This window comes from Hetaerina americana, unplaced genomic scaffold, assembly GCF_022747635.1.
Source record: "Hetaerina americana unplaced genomic scaffold, ioHetAmer1.1.p SCAF_4, whole genome shotgun sequence".
Lineage (NCBI taxonomy): Eukaryota > Metazoa > Arthropoda > Insecta > Odonata > Calopterygidae > Hetaerina > Hetaerina americana.
Genome location: NW_027286985.1, coordinates 86,225,105 through 86,247,006, shown reverse-complemented (window position 1 = coordinate 86,247,006; position 21,902 = coordinate 86,225,105).

Genomic DNA, 21,902 nt, shown 5'->3' with positions numbered 1-21,902 from the left:
TTATTCGGGCTAGATCGTATTTTTGGTGGACCCCTGTCGAGTGATTCAATGCAAGCGAAAATGCAGCGAACGATGGAGCATCGGTAAGCCATCAAATAGTGTGCTGGAATGGGGAAATCGGGCACGGAGACGATGGGCATGATTTTTCCAAGTGTTCAAGGATGAAAGCACATCACAAACTGCAGTTTCTAAGTGGCACAAGCTCTTCAAAGAAGGCCGAGAGAGTGTGGAGGACGAGCCCCGCGATGGAAGGCCATCGACATCAAGAGCCGACGACAACGTGCGATGTGTGCGTGAAGTGCTGAATTCCGACCGTCGGTTAAGTGTGCGAATGATCACAGATCGTATTGATACGAGTACTCGTATTAATAAGATGACAGTGGGCATTATCACTAAAAATTTGGTGATGTGAAAGATCTTCGCTAAACTCGTCCCGACGGTCTTGACGAATGATCATAATCTGCTTGCGAAGATCTCCTGCAACGTTTCCCGACGATTCACAACCCTCTCACAATCTCGACTTGGTCCCACTAGTCTATTTACTATTCCCAAAAGTGGAAGCCTCCTACAAAGGACACCACCATGGGACCCTAAAAGCCGTCAAAGAAGCTTCCATACGTACCCTCAAGTACCCTGCATAAAATACCTTCCGGAATCCGCCGACCAGGGAGTCTTCCAGTCGTAACAAAGCCGTTAGAAAAAGTGTGTCGACGTTTAAGGGGTGTCCTTGGAAAAATGTTGACAAAGTTTAGCAATAGATGAAATAAATCAATTGTTCGAAAACTTTGCCGATACATTTTATACATACCTTGAATAAATCAAACAAAGGTTCGAGATGGCGTTGACCAATACATAGATTGGTGGTTGTGCCACCGAAACTTTCGGTGGCACAACCACCTTCTGCGGCGGACCGGGAAATAATGTACATATATACATACAATATCTATATAATTATAAATAATATATATATATATATACTGTATTTCAAGATAGCACTAGCGAACAGAAACACACAAAACAGAAAGGAAACCCACACGTTTCCGAATTTTCGGTGGTCAAGCCACCTTTATCAAGGGAGAGAAGGAAGGGAAAATTATGCATATATATATATATATATATATATATATATATATATATATATATATATATACATACACACATAGAGGTTTTCGTCATTCTCCGCGAATTAATACGTGCCGTAAAATTTAAATCGCGCCGACCGAATATGAGACCGCGGTCAATTCATTTTAATCGCCAGGTGCCACCGGAACGCCTGGCCGTTAACTTCATAGTGTAACGCCCGTCGGAGAGCAGATATAGTAGGCATATTAAATTAAAAAGAATAACGCGGAAGGCTTATGTCACCCCGTGCGCGATTCGTATTTAAATGCTCGCAGGCGAGTTAATTGATTCAGTGGCGTTCCCCAAGGTTACTGCGAGCGACACAGAAAAGACTATGCGCATGAAATGTAAACCTATATAGGTTTTATATGCATTGTACACGTGTGTTTACGACGTCGGACGATGGGTGACACTTATGTTTTATCCCTTCCGTTAAAATTTATCCCCATCGTGCGCTCTCGTTGTTTTGTCTCGAAGTGGAAAGGGGAGCAATATATCAGGAACTTCGAAGATATTTCATCCCTCGCCTCCTGTGGTGTCTCACCACCACCCCCATTCTCTCTCTCCCTCTCTCTTCCTCTCCACCTGATGTGATGCTGGGTCTAGAATGGTCTCTATGGATGAGCAAAAAAGTCGATACTCTGGGCATATCATAAAAGTTTCTTTTTGAACATCCGACGAAATACTATTAATACTTATACACTATGAATCAGACTGCTGAAAGATTTTGCGGATTGTACCTCACTTAATCAAGTACATAATATGTTCCACTACTTGCAGCTTTACTGGATCGGTGTGAATCAAAAAGATAAGATAGATTTTGTGCGTTTACTTTTCATATAATGCCATAGCCGTTTTATTGACATATATGCATTTTTTATCGATCTATAATGATGAGCGAGTGAATTTTGTGAATTTCATCCTGACATAAGGTTTGAGGATTTTGATGAAACGACACTTTTCTGGCGCGAGATATAGATTTGGATGGTTGTGGAATTTGGGAAACGTGGTTGAAGAGGAATCTTAAACCTAAATCATCGATAGGTGTTGCTTTTTTAATCAAAAAATAAAGGTATGTCATCGTTTGGCAAGTGTGATTAGTAGCATTGTTAAAGTTAACTTATGATAAGGATAAAAATATGAATATGCTCTAAACTTATAGGTCCCTAAGGATTGTGATGGTTAATTTATTAAAGTATATTTAGGGAATAAAAATTTGCTTCAAAATTAAAAAATTAATGTAGAATCACCAAGTATTTCGAGCCCTTTTGATCTGATGCAGCTCCACGAACTCATGCCGAAACGTTTCGCCTCAAACGTTCTCTGTCCAAGCCATGCAAAAGAAAACTAATCATCTTGCATATTTCGATCCTCATTCTAATTTATCTCCGAAACTTCATGATATTTAAAACTATAATTTGTCTTGTGTGTAATCCTTCAGAAGTAGCATAGCGAATCATAAAAATTAGTATGGGCGGAGATAATTTAGTATACGATCCTCATCGATTTATCACGTAAACCTCGGAATTTCATATATGCAAGGTATAAAGTGAAATTTTAATATTTAGGTGATAGTGAATCGTTAAAAACATGTTGAATATTTTTTAAATCGTTAGAGCAATTCATTTGTGTGTTCTTACCCTCAAAATTCCGTTTACTTCATAATAAGCTACCGACTTGGTTGTTTATCTTCAAATTTTCTATAGAAAGCATAGCTCCCCGAAAAAAATAATATTTTTTATTCTATTCTAGACCTCTCTCTCTCTCTCCCGATGAGAAACGATGCCAAAATGGGCCATCCTACCCTTTTGTCCGCAACCCTTAATCACTAACCAACACTTTTTCCCCCTCCTCCTTCCTCCGTTAATTTTATTCACCCCCGCTCCCACCCCATTCCCACCCTCGACGCCACGATGAACGCGTTGAATGCGTTTCGCTAAATACCCGTCATCGGCCGTCTGCCCGTTCTGAAGGTGTGTTCTGGAAAGTCCCTAAAAACCATCGCGAATCTCGGAGAAATTACCCAGCCTAAACTCCTCTTTGCCCCGCATCATTTTCATATCCTGCTCTTCGTGCTTCCCTTCATTCCGTACACAAAATCAATTCTCTTTCCCCCTGTAACACCCCAATTGCCTTACATTCTCCCTTCGATAGCCTTTGAGCATCCCACTGTCTCTTAATGTCCACTCACCTCAAACAATTTTGCCTTCCTCAAATTCCACGAAGAAACATCCTCTCTACACCTTCATATGTACGGCATCCTTACGACCACTGGTAAGGTGTGTATTTATCAGAAGGTGGCAGAGGGTTATTAGACGCTCAAGTATCCTCAGTACTTGAAGAGCTGCGGTCACAGACCGCCGTACGGGGCAGTCGTGTCATGTGAGGGTCCCTGTATTTACGCACTTTAAGTACTCTCATATTACTTTGTGAAACACATTCTTGTATGTATTTATGTGTGTGTGTATTTATATATACAAATATATACACATAAAAATATACATTTATATATATATATATATATATATACACACACACATTCATATATAAATACATTTATTTATATATACGCATGGTAGGCGAAGGAAGAGATGGGATGAGGTCGGGGACTACGGTTAGGCACGAGGAATGGCCGCGGAGAGAAAGCAGTTGAGTTCTGCAGGAGACAGGGGTTAGTCATCACCAACACTTGGTTTAGACACCACAAAAGACGCAGGCAGATTACCTAATAATAAATAATAATATATATGCATATATACATACATACACATATATATACATTTATTTATATACATAGAAATACATGTGTGTGTGTGTGTGTAGGGAAAGGGAGAGGTAACGAAATATTTATGACTTATAGTACTTGTACATTTTCAGAATAAAAATATGTTTCTACATCTAGATTTCGGCATTTTCATTTTCAGCAAGGGCTTTGACAGTGACAAAATGTAAGCGTTAACACCTGGGTCGGTTAATAAAGTGTCTAAGTGGACCATGCGGATATTTTCGTTACGAAAATGTCATAAGTAAAACTTCCCATTCGTTATTTTCCTCTTCCCAATTTATTTTTTCCGGTTTTTCCCCTCTATAAGCTTTCAAATCCACTCGAATCCTCTTTAAAAAATGAGAGAAATTACGAAGTGGAAAGATCATTAACCTAGGTCGGGTTTGGTTCGAACACTTATCCCTCGAGTGATTTAGTCGGTTAAGCTACCAAGGCTGAGATACGTGGGCACGCCTTCGGGATAACTCCGCTAAATTTAATGCTGCGGCGTTTGCCGCGCTTTATCTTTACTTAAACTCTCGTTTCTTTAAAGACCAAGTATCGGATCCAATTACGACCGACACAATCAAGACCTTAAGTCTTTGCCAAAGGTTGGTAACCAGAGCAAAAACGCTAAACATTTTTACCTCGGTAATAGTACATAAGGAAAGATTGCTAAGTGTTCCGCGGTACCTAGATAGCGACACCGACCCCTTTTAAAAAATAAATACAATAGCGGCCATTTTTCACATGTTGCTGATGATGTGTAATGGTACATGATGGGTAGGATGGGTATGGTGTTCAGCTTAAGGTTGCTTAACGTGATATCTGTAGACAAAACGTTTATGAAGAGTAATTTTGTTATAATACCTCAAAAAATTTCAAATATAAGATCAACGCCAGTGGCTCGCACACCTTTGTTTTTTTAATTTCTCGTTCGCTTTAACAATCTTTCATAATGATTTAATACAATTGTTGATTTATACTGTTATATATATATATACAGAAACAGATATAAGGAAAAGGGATAGGGAAACACATAAAGGACAAACACAATAGAGGTGGGGAAGACGGAATCGAACGGATCACAAGAGTAAAAATATTTCCTTGACCGGGATTCGTACCTCGGATCTTTCCACTTGCCAGGCGGATGCTCTTAACCACTTGAGCTATCGAGGAAACGTAATTTACCCTGAGATCCGTGGGTCTAATATGTCGCCAAGCACCCCGATTCTTTAGCCAAGAGATGGCGTCAGGGGGCTGTTTCACCCACCAAAGGAGAAATACACCACAAACAAGAGGAAAAGACATTGGGTTAGAATTCATACAACATCATACAGGAAAGGAACAGTGCGTTTCGTGGCACGCATAGCCAGAAGAAAGAGATGAGCCACATTGGCCAAATGCACATTCAAACATGAAATCCCGCCAAAAGTCGAATAAATACTCATATATACAGAAACAGGTATAAGGAAAAGGGATAAGGGAAAAGGGAAAGATCCGGTGTTCGAATCCCGGTCAAGGAAATATTTTTACTCTTGTGATCCGTTCGATTCCGCCTTCCCCACCTCTATTGTGTTTGTCCTTTATGTGTTTTCCTATCCCTTTTCCTTATATCTGTTTCTGTATATATGAGTATTTATTCGCCGTTTGGCGGGATTTCGTGTTTGAATGTGTGTATATATATATATATATATATATATATATATATATATATATATATATATATATACATACTCATGTACTCATAAACATATATATATAATATTTATATATATATACTCATATACATATATATACACACTAGGGGCAGTCAAATGAAAACTTAACGCCCGCCATAACACAGTTCTCTAATAGGTAGAAGCTATTAGCATCTAACGGTATCTAGATAGCAGAAATCGTATCGTTACCAAGCTGATGTCTTAACCGATCTAAGTTTTAAGCCTTCAGTTAATTCTTAGCGTCAACAATTCTCTCCTCTTTGCAAATATTGCTTCATTTGACAAGGTTTCGCATGAAAGAGGACCGGTTTCGATGCCGTCGTCACATTTCCTTCGTTCGTTTATCCATCGATCAGAGGAGCGGGTCGGGGAGCACCGGGCCTGTTGAAACGGAATTGGATTGCCTACCCCTCCCCTCCTCCCATCTCCCCCCTCCTTCCCACCCAAAATAAAATTATTTTTTCCCCAACTCCCTTAGGATATAGTTTTTTTATGCCAAATTTTCCATCCTTTTATTACGTATCCATGACGTCCTTCCTTCTCTTTTAAAATGTATGTGTTCCGCCTGCCTACATTTCTTCGTCTTCCTTTCTTTTTTTTGGAATTTCCATCCGATAAATAAAATATGCCGACCCTGCTATCAATTTCTCTGATTCCATAAAAAAATAATACGGCAGGTAGCAGGCATATAAAAATTTTTATAACAATTTACGATCGTGTTGAGTCCCCCCTAGCCAACACGCCATCTTCTCAGGGGTGGCACCTTTTGGTTACATTTATTGTTGATGACACGATAAGAACAACAGTGCACTCAATATCCTGTTACTACTCTTCCTCATCACGACCTTATTTATGCAAAATATCAGCTTTCTTATTTTTTCAATCTCTGAAAATGCTTTTTTTCTGAAAGATTTTTCCTGCTGTGCCTGGACCATTTTTGAAACGAGAGGAAGGCTATATTTATGTGGACTATAATGCAGGTGTGTGTGCTTCTTCGTTTCACATTTTGCACGTCCAGTTGTTTGTAATGGGTGAAATTTGAATTTGTAAATATGTCAGGAGCAGCGGCAAGCTCCGGAGTTCATTTTCAGCGCTAGCACCTATCGTTGTTATAGCCTTCAAACATCATCATTACCACAATTATATAGTTAATTAAAACTACCTACCTCTATTCCTTCCGGAGGCATTTCGCTCCATTGGCGTCCCATTGAAACTGAGTTGGCTTTCCTGCAAACAAAAATTTATTTCCCTTGGGTGAAAAAAATCGGTCTCGTATGCACACACACAAACACACATCGTTTATGCGATGATATTAAAGAAAGAAAGGAAGAACAATCAAATATACACACACACACACACACACACACACATATATATATATATATATATATATATATATATATATATATATATATATATATATATACCGCCCTTCGTTAACGCCAAATCCTTCAAGAACAATTTCCTGGCCTCCTGATCCCTTACGAGGGGATGTTTCATAACCCCATCGCTCTCCGGATTGTAGCTCATGTGATTTTTTCCTTTGGAGATATCTCATAGCTGAGGTTTTACTAAGTTCGACCAAGGATCCTGGAAGCTCTTTAGAAGGCAATCGCAGATGTCATCGCTGAAATAACGCAAGATATGCTGAGAAGAGTTTTCGAAAACCTTTTTGAACGACTCAATATGTGCATCGCTCACCAAGGTCGACCTGGATTAAATAATTTTTAAAACCTAATGAAAATAAAATGACATTAAATTTAATTTCCAGAAACAAAGTTTTTTTTTAACTATCTTGGTCGTTTTTTTACACTTTGCCCGTCAAATCAAGGAGTCCATTCTGCGTCACCCTCTATATATTATTTTTTATTGAGGAATCTACTGGTTAAGGTAGGTTTTTGGATGGGTATATATGTGTATGTAAATGTAAGTTTATAATTATATATATATGTGTATGTATGTATATACATGCATATTTATATATACATATGTATATGTATGTTGTGTGTGTGTGTATATATATATATATTTCTTCTGTCTGAGTTCTGTCCCTCTCCTCCTTGATAAAGGTGGCAACGACCACCGAAAATTCGAAAAATAGTGAGTCTCTTTTTTGTGTGTTTCTGTGTTTTTGTCTGTGTCCACTAGTGCTAAGTGTTATACATTATATATATATATATATATATATATATATATATATATATATATATATATATATATGTATACATATATATTTATGTAAACGATATAGATTCAGTTTCAACAAAGGAACTAAATATTTAACTTCATAGACTCCAATTAAATACTTTTTATAAATATATTTCTCTGCGATAATTTGCGGTGGATGTCACCTTTAAACGTCACGCGACTATTTATAAAATAAATATCTTGGAAACTACTACCTGTATTAAAAAGACGGCGAATCAAATTTGGCATATTTTGCATTCCTTATTTTAAACAGAACCCGCTCCCTTTTGTTAGAATAATATCAAATTCTCTACTAAAAAGAGAAAAGATGAAGCCGTAAAACTGAGGAATTTTACAGGTATCATATGTTCTTTCAAATAATTATGGCAGTTATTTATAAACTGTATGACTCTATGTAAACTCTACCAAAAATATGAAATACGTTATAAATTAAACTCTTTTCAAACATAAGATCAGCGTGTGAATTAATTTCCAGTCCAATGAGTGCTAATTTAAAGTAATTATGATGTATTTAATATCCTGAAATATTCTGGAATTAATGGAAAATCAATTGATTGATATTTTTATCCACAATCGTACAGTTGAAACTTGCATTCCATCTATTTAATCAAATTTTATTATATCTATATTGGAATATATTTTTATATTTACCAAATTTGGCCATGCGCAAATATTAGCGTTGAATTCCGGAAACATATTTGTTTATCAGTACTTTGATTGGTGACAAAATTGTAACAACTACTGCATTCCATGAAATTTTTTTATCTTCGAATGATAAATACTCTTTATTCTTCTTTTGTGTTATTTGCGTAAGGCTAAAAAAATACTGCAGAGAAGTTAATTTTCTACACAAGGGCAATATTTACTTATTTACTGTGCGTTATTTATTGGGAACTCTTTATTTTCTTGCCAACTTTATTTAATAAAAATATTTCTGGTGCAAACAATGCTAAGAGAGACGTAAATCAAACAGTGAAATCGATAATTGGTCCCTTAGCTTTAAATATCGTCCTGAAGGTTTTAATTAATATCTCTATCATAAAAAAGATGTAGATGACGGAGGCTTCGATCTCAAAAAAGACATAGCCCAACCTTTTAGTCGTAAAATTTGAGAAAAACATGGCGACAAATATATATATATATATATATATATATATATATATATATATATATATATATATATGTATATGTATATATATATATATGTATATATATATATATATATATATACTAGCTGAATACCCGGCTTTGCACGGGTTAGGGAGAAACAATAATATAAATATACTACATAAATAAAAACAACAAATTATAAAGTACAGTAATACACTACTTCATACAAATTTAAGAATCTTTTTTATTTAACACCTGTTTATAAACTACATTTTTTGTTTCATATCCAGGAGAAAGAATATATAAATTTTTAGGCGAACCTACTCTGGAGCAAGCAACATAAAGTTGCCCGTGGCTAAAACATGGCGATCTTAGATCAACACCACAAAACTTAAAGACTGTCCCTGTGATTTATTAATGGTAATTGAAAAAGCTAGCCGGACTGGAAACTGTAATCTTTTAAAGTTGAAGGGAAGATCAGTTGGGATTAGAGGTATCCGTGGAATAAAAATTATTTCACCTTTTCCAGTTAAAATGACTGCCTGGATTATATTTTTCATTAATTTTGTCACACACAATCGTGTCCCATTGCAGAGTTTTGGTGGGTCTAAATTTCGCAATAAAATGATTGGAGATCCTACTTTAAGTATATGGCGATGTTGTGGCAATCCAGCTGGATCAAGTGAATTTAGGAATTCCGTTGGATAATTGACGGCTTCGTCAGCATCCACTACGGTATTAACCGATTTATATTCAATCACGTCTCCTGGCAGCATGGCTAGTATCTCCTGGTTAATTTCATTATCATCATCGTTCTTAGGAGCAAGAATGGCTCTTTCTCGCAACCATTTAAATTTATAAATTTATAAATTTGTAAATTTTTATAATTTTGATTAACGTTAGGATAGACTGCTCGTATCATATCGCGGACAGTTTTCACCGATACACATAAATCTGATGACAATTTTATCATACCAGATGCTTCAATAACTAATCTATCTTCTCCAACCTCCAAAAGTTTATTTGCAAAATTTTGAGCATTCCCATCTCTTAAGAGGATTCGCATGTTTTGTTTAAGGCTAATTTCTTGGACATGATTCCATAGAACAGAATGTTTTAAACAGGCATAAATTTCATCGGCTGGAGTCGATTTTGGAATGACAGGCAGAGTTTGACGGAAGGCTCCACACAGGAGTACCAGAGCTCCTCCCATTAAACTGCAGTTTCCTCTAAGATCTTGAAGTGTTGCGTTGAGGGCCTCAAGAGATTTTTTATGAGCCATCGTACACTCATCCCATACTATCAATTTACATTCTATAACAACTTGTGCCTGGCCGCGTGTTTTATTTATATGACATGTGGGATTTTCTTGTCGGGAATTATTAAGTGGCAACTTAAGGGCAGAGTGGGCTGTTCTTCCTCCTTCCATTAATGTCGCTGCAATACCTGAAGATGCAACGGCTAGAGCAATTTCTCCATGAACCCTGATTTCAGCGAGAACTAAATTAATTAAAAATGTTTTTCCCGTGCCACCAGCAGTATCAAGAAAAATGATACCTCCTTCTTGTTTACTTATCTACTTGATCCATTATTGTTTCGTACGCGAATTTCTGATCTTCATTAAGAAGTGGCTTTTTATCCGCGATGTATGCTTCTGAGTCTAAGACAGTGTAGCTAGTTTCACGTATATAATCTGGATAAAATACACCCTGTTGATCTTGTACAGGTGCAAAAAGACCGAGTTCCACTAAAGTCTTGTTAACCATGGCGATACACTTTTCCTCCAAAATAATCAAAGTTTTATTAAAAATGTCGGAGTTAAACGTAATATCCAATGTAGGATTTTCACTTCGAACTTTAGCCAGTATATCCTCACACATTGATTCTTTATATTTTTCCCATATTGTTTTTGGGTTAGATGGATTACAGGAGGTTATTATGATGGAAAAGAAAATTCGGATTTGTCCTGGAAGAGAAATCAAACTGGCCTCTCGCAGTGAGTCATCCCAGTGTTGATCTCCTTCTAGCAACCCTAAATTCTGGCAAGCTTCTCTGAATGTCTCACATATTTCTCCGTTTACCGTTCTTAATTCGGCAAATGAGCGAGGTCCTCTAATGGTATGTAGAAGCATTCTTAAAAAATAACATTCGGCGTTGTTAGGATGGACTGTGTAGACTCGGCCCAATGCGTCACATGAATAAATATTATTCTCAGGATCAAAGTTGCCCATTTTTCTCCTACAAAAGACTTTCCTTGATGTATTCCACGTATAATATCTCGGCAATTCTGAATAAAATAGTGTTCTTGCAAAAGTATCCTGCTGGCATAGTTGGAAAAATGCTGTTTCTATGACAGCAAAAAGTAAACAAATTACATACATACAAACAAACACTCTCCTTTATATATATAGATGGGTCGCGGTAGTCCAGTGGGTAGAGCGTTCGATTCCCGGGCAAGGCACTCTGGGCACCTGTAGCTCCACCCAAGCTTAAGTGATTTTTCGGGTACCAGATCTTTCTGGAAAGCCATAACTCGGACAGAACTCGTCCCTCTCTTCCTTGATAAAGGTGGTCACGACCACCGAAAATTCGAAAAATAGTGAGTCTCTTTCTTTTGTGTGTTTCTGTGTGTTTTTATCTTCTGTGTCCACTAGTGCTAAGTGTAATACATATATATATATATATATATATATATATATATATATATGTATGTATATAACTGCTGCCAAATATGGAGTTTTATCTTTCACTTGTTACTCTGGAGTTGATCTTAAATATTTGTTGGGTGACAAAAATGGTAATATTGAATTAAATTGATTTGAGTGATAAAAGCATGAAAAGTAAAACTTGTCAATCGCTATTTCGATGACATTTAATTTATGAAGCACCTCGCTTTTCAAAACGTTTCAAACTGATTGAAAAACTATCATCGAATGCCTCCTTTCCATTTCAGATTTTTACCGTTTATGAAAATCGATTGAGAAACTTGCCTATAATTTGTTGGTTAATTAACAGCAAGAAATGAATAAGTGGATATTTTCAAATGGGATTTACCATTTTAGACACGGCTGAAAGTCTGCATTTTATATCAACTGATGGCGTTAGTTAGAGAATAGGTTGTCCTAAGATTGCTCGTCTCCTACTCTTAGGCGTTTGGGAAGAGTTCGTATTTTTCTACACCTTTAACTCTAACTTCCATAATCTTCCTATGTCATTGAATGATACCTGTCTAATCCCAGAGCAGATTAACCTGAAGCCAAACACAAGAACGGAAAGGACATGGACTTTTGACATTCTTCGTCATAAAGTTATCAAAGTTATTGTTTTTTAGCATAGTTGTTTAAATGAATCAGTAATTTAATGGAATTAAAAGTCTACGAGTATATCCTAGGCATTGTCAAACCAGGTAATCAAGACTGATGAGTGTTGTGCTGACAGGTGACCGTTGTGAAAAGTTTTCAAAACGATTGCAATGCTTTCTTCAGCCGTAATAGTGTGTCGAAATTTCTCTCAACGTGTTCATGTCTTGCTAAACTCGTACGTACATAATATTAGGAAGTTCCCAGGAGTTGGTTCGAGAATGAAATAAATGAGAGACCTGACCTAGACGTGATACACCTGAACTAGAATATTCCAAATGATTGAACTTAATTAACTACTTGCATAACGAGGAAACTCCGTAAAGTGGCCACGCAGTGTCCGGTAGTGGGGGGGAGTGACAATTTATAAAAAAATATGAGTTGAGAGACGAGTAATTAAACACCGCCGTGCGTTTTTATTTTAAATGGATGCATGCATACACAAAATTCGTCATTTTTCCTTTCAAATTTTATTTTTAGTTTTTTTTTAACATACCATTTTTTATGCCTTAATGGAAATTGCGATTTTTAATACCATTTGTTGAAAAGTAAATTGTTTCCGGTTTTGCTTGGCGGCATTTTTCTATCGTGAGGAGGATGAGACAAAAAAACACTACGATTACACATTCCGTGAATGTGTTTCCCCCCCCCCCTATTTATGACGATATCTGCCGATAATTTTGAGTGCGGTAACTTCCATTGTCTTTCATGCCTCATTCCCTCGTGTAATGGCGACTTTGAAAGCTTTAATTCTACTTTACGATTTAGGCTCCGTTCTGGTCGGATCGATAGAGACTCATGTATTCCAGGAAATTATTTAAGATTTTTTATGGAATTCTATCGGAAAACGTAGCTGTAGTTTTTCGGTTCCCATGGAAATTGCAACATTTTCTATGAATTCCAATGGTACTCCAAGTAGACGAGAAAGTAGTCCGCCGAAGACGGATTAATTTATTGGCATTCTTACCGTTTAAGTTAGGTTTTGGATGGAGAACGAATTAACAACGATGTATTTCTTTGCCTCTTCTAATGAAATAAGTTGACATCCTTTAGTATAATAAAGGCTTCTCAATTCCACATACTTCTTACCTCCATACATTCCGTTCAACATGCCTATCCGTTTCCTCCTCCTTCCTCCCTTGGCCAACGTTCTCCCCTCTATCACAGTCTTCGGCATTCCACCGTCTATCAAAATGCTATGCATTCATTTCTTCTACCTTCTTTGGATTTCTCGCAACAATCCACTCTCCTCCCCCACCATGCCTAGCCCCTTCTCTTTCGTTTTCATTTCTGTCCATTTCACCTTTTCCATCCCTCGCTACGCCTTTTATCTTGCTCCAATGACCAAATTTCTATCAACTTCCAGACCTTTTACTTTTACCATTTAGCTCTAAACACTTACGAAATTAGTAAACTGTTTCAACTGCTTTAGTTTACGACCTCCTATTTTAATAAATAACTTAGCTTTCCACTTTCTCCAGAACCTTTGTTTTGTTTACATTGATGGAGACGGATTAATCTTGAAATTCTTTGTGGAACACTTGGCTCGAGCACACATTCCGTAGTGAGATATTTCCGTACCAGAATAATATTATTTTTAAAATGAAATTTACCTCATTTAGAGCAATGGAATTACATGTCATTCAACTGCTTTCTGGTGATAACCACCAACAAATTAGTTACTATCTGTGCCGTCCTTAATAAGAATGAAGGGTGGTACGTGCACGGATAACGATGAATTATCCTCTTCAGTTTAAATAATATACTTATGTGAGTAGGAAATTTATCTAACACCATAAAAGTAATAGTGTGATAACTTTCAATTGTTCTAAATTGTTTCCTTCTTAATTTCCTGTCTTTTCAAATGGGTTATTTAAACGCCTATGGTTACGGTGTTTATTCTATATTCAAACCTCAAAGGCTTTATTTTATAATTCTTCGTGTATCTAATGTCTAGTGATTCCGGAGAAAATCTTTATTTTTAGGATTCTCATTGTGAGTTTCGTTCCCATGGCAATAAGTATTGTGTATTTCTTTGTTCTTTTTTCGAGCTACCTTCGAGGTATGGTAGAATAGTCGGCAGCTATTTAGGGTACGTATTTAAGATTATTTCCGTGTAATTCATTGATTGATAAGAGGAAAACTTCGGCGAGACGTTTCTCTACAGCTTTTCTACCTTATATGAAGTAGATGGCCCCTTGGCGCCTTTCGTAAAGAGTAGGCTAATGCCGAGGCCGGGTTCCTCTCCACCCTTTTTCCTTTCCTGCCCATCCCCTATGGCGCAAATGACCTTAGCTGTCGGTCGCCTCCCCTAAAAATTACTACTACTATGAAGTAGATGGAGTAATGTAAGTTCGAAAATTTAATGTGACCCGACCGTGACACATCTCGCGTGAACGTTCCTCGTCATGTTACCTTCGTGCACATTGTTCTCGCGTGACGCCGTCGTCCTTTGCCATGGCAACGCGTTTGGATTTCGCGAGAGAAGAGTGAGTGGGAGTGATGGGTAAGGGGGGAGAGAGGTAGCTACAAGGAGGATTAATTTACTGCCTCGCGGAGTAGCCGATGGCATTGATGAGGCCATGAGAGTGGGTGTGGGTGGGTTTCGGGGGGGCGGCGAAGGAAGGACTGGGGGGGTAGCGTGGACCCCCTTAAAACGAGAATCGAGAGCATCCAACACAATCGCAAATTCGCGGTCGTCTCCGCCGTCAATCGATCGGAGGCGAACCCCCCTTCGCGGAGGGAGGAGGAGCTGGCGAGTGGGTTGTTCATTCCCGACCGGATCATTCTTCATTGGTGGTCGGAAGGATTTTATTCCGTTCCGAAACTCCGGAACGATGAGGGATGGCGCGGGTAGAAAACCGTGCCGTATCCCTTCAGTGCCGGAGCATCCGGCGTGCCGGAGGAAATGTTATCCGAGAGTCAAGATGACGGATTCCTTCGCAAATTAAATCATCCCGCGGCGCGACGCACGAATAGATGCGTACCACGAGCAGTTGGGTATCTAAAAACTCCGTGACATAATAAGGGAGCCATCCGCGGGAAATCGATATAAATCGCCGGGAATCGATTGCTGAAATTCGTTTCTCAGTTAATCTTTTCGAAGGATCGAATTGCGACTCAGTGATCTACAGTTAAATTTTCCGATTTACCTTAACTTAATTTCAAATATTTTTGGAAAAAAATTCCATTCGTGTACTTAATTTTCCTGGCTCGCGATGATAAAAAAAGAAACGGCGCCGTGTGCTACATAGTATAATCTCTGCGTGATGACGGAAAATATTTAGCTTCTTAAAATTCCGCGGTTTACATTTATTTCGGTGGCACCAACGATTCCGCCCTTTAAGATATCATTCGGTAGAGTTAACCAAATGTTAATAATTTGGTCAACGTTGAGGCATATGTGTATAAGTAATTCTGGAGTCAGGGGGCAGGTGAATTTTCGGTAGATAGGGAAGGGTTTAAGGCTGGGGGTGGAGGGGATAGAGGATGGGGAGATTGCCTGAGGTGATTATTGGGGTCTGCGACGAGCATGCTGGGAGGGGGGTTGGATGTCGCGGCGAGGAGAGGGGGGAGAGGGGGTCAGGGGAGATCGCGGGTCGGAAGGGGCAGTGGAAACGCGGGAGGATACGGTGGGTGTGAAAGGGTTGGGAGTTTTTCGCTGGTTTAAAATTATTTAAATGAAGGAGAATTTCCAATTGCTCCATTGCGTCCACTCCACTGCCCCGGTGTCGCGACTGGAGAGGGATGGTGAGGAAATCGCTGTGTCCGAAGTGCATGAGGTGCTCGGCGAAATAGGATTTGTGGTTGTGGCCATTTTAGGAGGCGACCGACAGCTGAGTCCATTTACGCCATTAGGTGTACTATGTGGCTAATTTAGTAAGGAGAGATTTTTATTAGATGGGTTTTCGGGTGGGATTTTGTCCCATCCGATGGACGGGGTAATACATTCAAAGTATTCTCCGCATGTCACCCCAAGTGGAGATTTGGATAGTACCGAAAAATTCTACCACGGTCGGGATTCGAACTCGGGTCATCGGGTTGGGAAATCAGTACATTAGCCACCTCACCAATTCGATCCACTATGCGGGATTAGTTCAGTGATTAGTTTACAAAAGCAGGGAGGTATTCCTTCGCTCTAATATTAATATTTCGACCAGTTTCACCTAATAAAACCTACGGATAATTTCCGGGATTTCGGGATCCATTTTGTCATGGTGACTGCTTGCGAGACTCCTCGGCTTTCTTTTATCGTTCATAGACACACTCGACAATTTTTGTTTTAAGGCTTTATGACTTTTAGGAAGGCTGCATTCAGAAACGTCATTTATCCCCAATTGTTTGTATTTTGTTACTAAATCTGATGATTATATAATAGGAAATATTGATCGTAAGATTATATTTTTCGGTGTGATGTGATTGAACAGTTTCATAAAACAGTAACGATAACACTTGCAGTTTTCAACTTATTTCGTCACAACAGATATTCGACCGTCATTGACTGTGATAAGGACGAACGCTGAAAGCAGTACGTATTGCGTATTGCAAATATCTCACCTTAAAAATGATACAAATTAAAGTACGCCCAACATATTGATATCATCCTCGTATTATTCCTTAAATTTTAACGGAAGAGCAAGTTGACCCCAGAAATCTGCGAAATTAAGCTGAAATTTGTGAATAAAGCCTTCAAGCTCACATTCTCACGCTATATTTTCAAAATTAACGAACCCTAGTTTAGATAACTCGTCTCATTACGTTGATAACGGCATAAATTTTCGAAATCATGGTTAGTTACTTTGGAAAATACACAGTAAATTCACGTCTCTCTTTCATCTATTATCATGGCTATTAGATATGTTCAAAATGTGACGTCGAATGTAGACTTAAAACTTTGAGCGATGATCTATTGCTGTCTCATTGAATAACTGACGAGGAATAAAAGAACTAAACAGAAATTCGTCGACGTTTCGTTCGACCGGACCATGAACTTTCACATTCACACACTGTGCATGGATGTTGTCACGAAATAGAGAGAATATGCACGACAATTGTTCAATAAAGACTGATGATAATATTTTATTCGCATATTTCATTGTGCAAAAATTTGAATTAATTCCATATTATTAACGAGTCCTGTAAATTATTTGTGGTGCAAGTATCATTGGTTTGACTCCAGGATTCCGTCAGCGGGATCCGTGTTCAGTTGAAGAATGGTCAGTTCGCCTTCGCCTCTTCCTGATAATGAAAAGCGCTTCCTGCAAAGGTACCAATTGTGTCAACAACATAACATTAATTGAATTTTCGCTCAATAAATGATGCGAATAAAAAAAATTAATATTTTTCCTTATTGAGCATCCCTCGCACAAAGGTGGAAAGTAACCTGGGTAAGAAAATTTGTAGCATGCACTGAAAGTATATATTTATATATATATATATTATTCATATGTACATAAATATATATACATATATTATATATATATATATATATATATATATATATATATATATATATATATATATATATATATATATATATATATATATATATATATATATTCATATTCAGTTCCGCGAATAACAAGTCTCGAGCGATGGGGACTAACTTAGAGATTATTTTTGATATCATTTTCCAGTTTCGTTTAATTTTAATGTTTGGACAGATATGTTTATGACAGCGACATTGAGTAAGGATGTTAAGAAAAGGCTCAGAAGTATGGTCACTGAACCTGGAGGATAGAAGTAGATTGAAGGCTTTTGAAATGTGGATGTGGAGGAGAATAGAGAAGGTGAAATGGTCCGAAAGGAAAACAAACGAGGAAGTGATAAGTACTCGTATTAGATAGATGATAGATGTAGCGGGCGAGAAGAGGGGATTGTTTGGAGAAATCATAAGGGGGGAGGGAAAATTGAAGAAGGACGTATTGATCGGCGAATTTTGAAGACTGTAATAGAGGAGAGAATGTTGGGGACACGGGGAAAGGGTAGGAATAGAATAGGGATGTTGGACGGAATGAAGGGAGGAAGGAAGTATACAGAAATGAAGAGGGACTTGTTGTAGAGTAGGATGTGGGGTTCTGTTTCCTTAGGAAATATTTATTTGGTAATTGCGTCCATCCAAAACCTACGGTATCCGGTATATTACCTAAAAAAGATGTTAAATATTCACTTCAGAATCAAGTAACACCATTGAAATGAAAAACGGAGGGGAAATAGAATCCAAAGAAAGCAAAGGAGTTCGAAAAAGATACAGCCTTTCTCCAGCACTATTTAACGTATATCTAGAAGAGACAATAAAAGAAGCACAAGAATTGGGCATCGAAGGAATCAAGGTGAATGGCGAAGATAATAAGATTCCTTGATTCGCAGATGATATCACAGTGGTCACAAAAACGCGATATATCATGTGGGCAAGTCTAAATGATTTGGACAAAGTACTTTAGCAATAAAATATAAGCTTCAACAAGAAGAAAACTAGAGTCTTTCTCTCATGAAGAGAGAAGTTGGAGGTAGATACCACAATATGTGGAGTTAAACTAGAGCAAGCTTCATGTACCTGGGTAGCAGTATTACTAGATTTCTTCGGCTGACATCAAGCGAAGAATGACCTAAAAAAAGAGTTCATGCCGTAGAAGAGGAAACTGCTATGTTCAAAGCACACCTGAGGATGCAAACAAGCAAGCAGTTCGTCAAAACTTTTGTATGGAGCATGGTACCATATGGATCAGAGACGTGAAACATTGGCAAAATGGATCTGCGTAGAATAGGGAATAAGCCTTCGAAACATGGTGCTGGAGGGGAACGCTGAAGATGGACAGACAAAGTAATTAACCAGGAAGTACATTAGGAGATGAAGAAAGGACCACTTGGAAATAACTCTAAGGTAAAGAACTAAATGGATTGGATGCACCTTGAGGCACAATGGATTAGTCATAAATATAATAGAAGATAAGGTCAAAGGGAAGATCCCGTGAGGAAGGGCATGAAAAAAGGATAAACAGAAACATGGGATTAATTAAGAAGGACGTAAAACAAAAAAGCAATCAAGGAGCGAGGAAATCAACACTAATTAGAGAATAATGGAGGGTTTCAGTTAACCACTCTCAAGTTCAGAATACTGATAAAGAAGTAGTTAAGTATTCAACAAGGACGGAATAAACTGAAGCAGATGGAGTAGTTCACCTATTAAGGCAATATTTTAGAGGAAAAGGGGCATTATAATTGGGACATTATTGCATGAATTGCGTTTGTAGAAGAGACATTTGAATAGAATGGAATTTAAAAGAGAATTAATGACGGGCACACTGAGTAAAGATATAAAGAAAATATTTGTGAGGACTTTAATGGGTATCATAGTGCTTTCTGCTCGTGGGACTTCATCTCCGAAGCAAAAGGATGAAAATATGTAGATTGGAGGATTTTGAGATGTAAGTATGGTGGCGAATGGAGAAAATAAGTTTGGCTGAAGAGGAAGACAAACTGAGGCTTTAAATAGGGTGGACGAAAAGAGTAAATTACTGGGGATATTCAAAAAAGGCAGAGAGAGAGTGTGGATGGAGGAAATATAGAAAGCTAGTAGTGAGGTGGAAGCTGTAATAAGTGGAAGGAATAGGTAGGAAGAGATTGGGCTTCTTAGAAAGATCAAGGGCAAGCAAAGACATTAAATGAAAAATGGGAAATTCCCACGACACTTAGAAATAATTAGGCACTAGGTAAGGTCCAAAACTTATCTTTAAACGAGGGAGAATACATCATGATTGATTTATTGTTCAATATGAAGTTGGACGTTATTGGTCAACTATTGTAGTTTGAAGTTACCGAGAGCTTTAACCATGATCAGCACTTCTTTTGATATTACATTTGGCTTACTAAAGTTTTTTTTCGTTGAATAAGTTACTTATATACTTAGTTAAATTACCAAAGCTTAATATATTGCGGGCGAAGAGAGGTAGTTCCAAGGGGAAAACCATAAAAGGGAGAAAATGTTGGTGCCGCAAATATTGAAAGGTATTATGTATAAGAGCAGCATAACTTGCAGACTTTTAATTGGGAATTCTATTCAAATCAGCAAGTTAGGCTGCCGCACCCTGTACCATAGTGAAGGCATTCCACTAACCAGTCCTGTAAAGGGGAGAATGTTGGACGGACTGGGTAGAAGGAGGAAGAGAATATGCATACGTATTAGACACCATGAAAGCAGGCAGAAATGTCCAAATAAATTAATTATGATTTAATGTAGCTAAAACAAAAGGAAGTTCTCAAGATGCATAGAAGGAAGCATTCGTCAAGTACCGTCATAAAACCTAAATTTAAATAAGGTAGAATACTACCTTGATCAAAAATTTCCCGGAATTTATTCAGAAAATTAAAAATACAAGTTTATTCATCTAAATCTATATTGTCCCCTTCAAAGTAATCCCCATCGACTGCAACACACTTATGCCAGCGCTTGATCCAATCCTCGAAACATTTTTTATATTCGGTTTTCGGTATGTCCATCAGTGCTTCCTGCGATTTTTCCATTACTTCCTCTCGGCTGCTAAAACGCGTTCCCCGTAATGGTTTTTTAACTCGATTGAACAGAAAGAAGTCACAGGGAGCCAAATCAGGTGAATTCGGTGGCTGTTGGATGGTATTTGTTGCATTTTTCGTCAAAAAATTACGAATAATGATAGCACTGTGCGACGGTGCGTTATCATGGTGCAAAATCCACGAGTTTTCTGCCCACATTTCTGGTCTCTTTCGGCGAATTGCTTCACGCAAACGTCTCATAACGCCCAAATAATACTCTTTGTTTACTGTCTGGCCTCCTGGCAAAAATTCATGATGCACTACACCGTTGTAATCCATGAAAACCGTCAGCATTGCCTTCTTTTTTGACTGAAAACGACGTGGTTTTTTTGGTCTCGGCTCATTTGGTGAACGCCATTCACTTGCCTGATGTCTGGATTGCGTGTCGTACTCATAAACCCACGTCTCGTCTCCAGTAATGATCCTTTTGATGAATGTGGGATCGGATTCAGCCTCGCAAATCATGTCTTTTGCGACGTCAACACGGTCTCTTTTTTGCATGAAATTGAGGTCTTTCGGCACCAACTTTGCTGCTACACGACGGAAACCCAAATCATTAACCACAATGTCTTGGGCGGATCCATAGGCAATGTTCAAGTCCTCCGCTATTTCTCTGATGGTTAATTTGCGGTTATTGACCAACATTTCTTTTACTTTATCAATTTTTTCACCGACTTTCGATGTCGATGGTCTGCCACTGCGTTCATCATCTTCGATTGACTCACGACCACTTCTGAACCGCTCGTGCCACTGGTAAACGACCGTTTTTTTTAGAGAATCGTTGCCGAAACACTTTTCCAACATTTCCAACGTCCGTGCGCCACTAAATCCGTTTTTTACGCAAAATTTAATACAAGTTCGTTGTTGCAAATTTAAATCCATTTCTGAAATTGTAAAAAATCGCCAACACACACAGAGATAGATGTACTCTTGGCTACGTAACTTTTGCAAATGTCAAGTTATGACACTAAGATTTAAAGGGAACATCAACAACAGATGTACCAATTTAACAAAAAAAACAGAACTCAAATCGGAACGATGGGAGCG